This window comes from Coenobita brevimanus, chromosome 90 (genome assembly GCF_032717465.1).
Source record: "Coenobita brevimanus isolate Jiangsu-jjx chromosome 90, ASM3271746v2, whole genome shotgun sequence".
Lineage (NCBI taxonomy): Eukaryota > Metazoa > Arthropoda > Malacostraca > Decapoda > Coenobitidae > Coenobita > Coenobita brevimanus.
In genome coordinates this window covers 13,996,855-14,000,811 of record NC_137043.1, presented here as the reverse complement: position 1 = coordinate 14,000,811, position 3,957 = coordinate 13,996,855, and positions in this window count along the sequence as shown.

The following is a 3,957-nucleotide window of genomic DNA, read 5'->3' as shown; positions in this document are numbered from 1 at the left end:
ATCCTCAGTTTCCTTGACCCTTAGAGCAATGTCCTCATCAAAAAGCTGCAAGGGTATTGCACGAAGGTGTAACTTTACTGGCGTATGCGTGTGAGACTTTGGTACGGCATGAGTATGAAAAGCTGAGTGAGTGCTGCGGAAATGACACCGCTAGAGAATTTGTGTAGCCTGCGAAGACTGGATTAGGAAGAATTTCATGAGCTATGTATACTGTAGTAAGGACGTCTACTGAATGGGAGGGTAGAAAAGAGGGTGACTAAATAGTATAATCCTGTAGCCAGAATGGATGAAATAAGGTGGGAAAGAGGAAATACGTGAATAAGCCTGAAGGTGGAAAGTGGTGTGGTAGACGACGAAAAAGATAGAAGGATAAGGTAAATGTGTGTGAGAAGGCGAGATATTATAGCTGACTAAGCAAAGAACCTAATAATGTATGAAAATAAAATGATGAAATATATATTATTAAGAGGCAGATAACAAATGGTTGCATTTTATAACATGGTAGTCTTCAGAATGACATTCCATAGGCATACACAAGTGCTCGTGGGCCCTTCGGGCCCTGTCACACTTGCTTCTGTGGAGGGCTCTCGCGCTGTGCGCTCGCTTTCTCGTGCTTTGCACTCGTTTCCTCATGCTTCTCACTCGTTTCCTCGCGCTTCTTGCGCAATCATTTTAGGTAATCCGAGTTACGTTTATGTGCTGTTCTAGTCTAACGTTGTCACTATCGGCCGTCAAGGCGACATCGAAGGGCCCATGACGGTCCGTTTATGAGCTATTCTAGTCTAACATTGTCACTTGGATTTTTTGCAGCTAACCAATTGACCGTGTTATTTGCAGCTTCGGGAATGGAACCCATGTCTTCCGAACGCAAGTCCGAAATACACACACAAACACACGGCTACTGCTGTAGTATATTAGATGTAGCTATGGACAAAAAATTCAACGGAGATCGTATGCCGGGCGCCGGGAGCAGCGTTTTTTGGTCAAAATGTGATCACTCATTAAATACAGTAAAAGTTTTTCAGTCGTGATGGACCAAGTTTTTTCACATCGGCGAATTTTTTGCGATTTTTATGCCAATTTTGATGCGATTTGAATGTAGTTTCGGCTGCCTAAAACACACACACACACACACACACACACACACACACACACACACACACACACACACACACACACACACACACGAAAAAAGACTAAATAAACTGAATCTACCAACACTACAGGAGCGAAGGAAAAGAGGTGACATGATAATGCTATATAAGTGCATATCAGGGAAGGAGAAAATGGACATAAATGATTACTTAACACATGGAGAAGCATCAGCAAGAGGACACTGCAAAAAACTGCATAAGAAGAGAGGTGATAAAGACGTAAGGAAATTCAGTTTCCCAAACAGAGCAATTGACCAATGGAATGCACTACCGAATGAAATAGTGTGTGCCAAAACAATTCACAAATTTAAGGATATGTACGATAAATATGGTTTAAGACACGGGACAGTACGAGCTTGACTCATTCCTGTAAAGATACAATTAGGTAAGAACAATTAGGTAAGAACACACACACACACACACACACACACACACACACACACACACACACACACACACACACACACACACACACACACACACACACACACACACACACACACACACACACACGGCTACTGCTATAGTATATTAGATGAAAAGTAAAACATATGTAGACAGCTATGCTTGTGAGGTTAAGGCAGGACTTCCGGAGCTTCGATGATGCGTGTATGGTTGTCCGACTCATTTCACTAGGGAAGTTGTTTGGAGGGTCTCCGAATTCTGTGTTTTCTCTATTTCCGAGTCCTCTGTCATCCCATCTCTTAGTTGGGAATTAGGGCGGTATTCTTAAGCTAAGAGTGCAAAAGTGTGGACGGTCCCTCCAGGCTATACGATAATTTCACTTGACGATAATTTTTTAAGTATATGATGATAAAACATGCGTATAATTTGTGATGCCGAATTATGAGCTCAAATAATTGTATCTGTTCCATAAATGACAGCCAGTAATTAGGAGCGTGCTCCCATCCACGAGTGTTTCAGTATACTGTGGTTAAAGTTGACGATGATGGTATTGTTGACGATAATTTCAGCTCCGGTACTATTATAAGTTCTGTAGGGTTAGTTAGAGTAGACAAAATACTTTATTATATATGCAAGTAAAGATAATATTCGTAGCAATAGTCACAAAATTAATATTCGGGTGACAAATACGAGTACAAGAAAACAGAATAATTCATACAGAAGAAGTAATGAAAAAAAACTTGTTTGTTTCCTCTTGTGTGTGTATGTGTGTGTGTGTGTGTGTGTGTGTGTGTGTGTGTGTGTGTGTGTGTGTGTGTGTGTGTGAGTAAGATAATTCCACAGTGTGTGTTGTTGAGTGCGTTGCCAACATATTGCCTCGTCGTTAAGAAAGTCAGGAATGTGTGTAGGACCAACTGGATGTGGAATGGGGACGGACATGACCTCTTTACACACACACACACACACACACACACACACACACACACACACACACACACACACACACACACACACACACACACACGACCCCTTCAGTACGAGATTTAATTTATTCTTTCTCCCGTCAGCAAAATTATGTAGCCTCAGGAAAATCTGTCTCTGTTAATGGAGGATGTATTCATTCTCTGCAGTTGACAAAGTCTCTCTTAACCCAGATACAATCGCCTAGAGATAGCAATAACTGTATTGGTTGTAGATGGAACTCCAGTTTTATCTCAACGTGAAACGGGTGGACTGAAAGTAAAGCTATCCTCCCCCCCGCAGTCCACCATCCTCCTTTCCGGGGACAGGGAAGAAGTTGAGGAAAGCTTGTTTAGCCGGACAACACTTCTCGGTTTTATCGGTTCCACAACGTAAAGGTTTCCCTCGTCAGTAGCTGGCAATAGTAAAATATAGAAAGACATTACTGTGCAGGGTTACACTTAGCAATGCATTATGTTTTCATGTATGCAGTCTGTATTGTGTGGCAATTTTCAACTATGAATTAAACCTTACGGATCATATTGCAGGTGATACAGGAGTCTTCGCAGCACCTCTTCATTAGGATTTTGCTTTTACCTGTAGGTTGCTTATATTATTTTTGCCCACATAGATTACAATAATAACATTCAAGTAGATCCTGACGTGTGAAATCGTTAAGGAACTGGTGCTAATAAATCCTCAAACCCAGTCCATAGTAGGCCTAGACCTGGGCATGAACGTGAATTACCACATGAAGTAAGAACTGCATAAGGAGGTTTTGGGAGTCAGTGGTGCATTGGTAGCATATCCAGCTCGCATTTGGATGATTCTGAGTTCGATTCCTTGGCCGATCAGACTCTCTGTAAAAGTTTATTTCCTCCCATATTCTTGCTCACCAGCCAGTAGAGATGGGGACCTGAATGTCATACCGGTGGTCGCGTGTCGCACTCAAGGGGAATGTTGAACCTTAGCAAGAATTACTTTAATGTCTGCCATAAGGACTTTCTTGTTGTTGATAGGCATTAATCCTAACCCTTTCCTTCAAAGGAGCACTCCAGTACTATGATGCCGAGAGGGATAGAGATGGGATTCGTCTATGGGTTGTCAATGTTAGAAAATGATTTTTTTTTTCTTTTTAATGACATTAAATGAGAGGAGGAATCTTATAAACAGCCTTCCTGATCCGGGGGGAACTTCACGTGGGAGAGTACGGGGAGGGCCCTTAAGTATCCCATTTCGTCTGCAGACTCAGTAGAGGACGGTGTTGGATATTTTCGAAAGTTAATTAAGGGGGAAACTCCAGAGTGTGGAAATATGACCTTCAGGTTTCATCAGTAGGCTGCGAATGGTACGTTAGGTACTCTTCTTGCATAACCCCACACGCAGTAATATTAGACAGTAATGGCTTAGTTAAATTCCGAAAATGTACCACTCCATT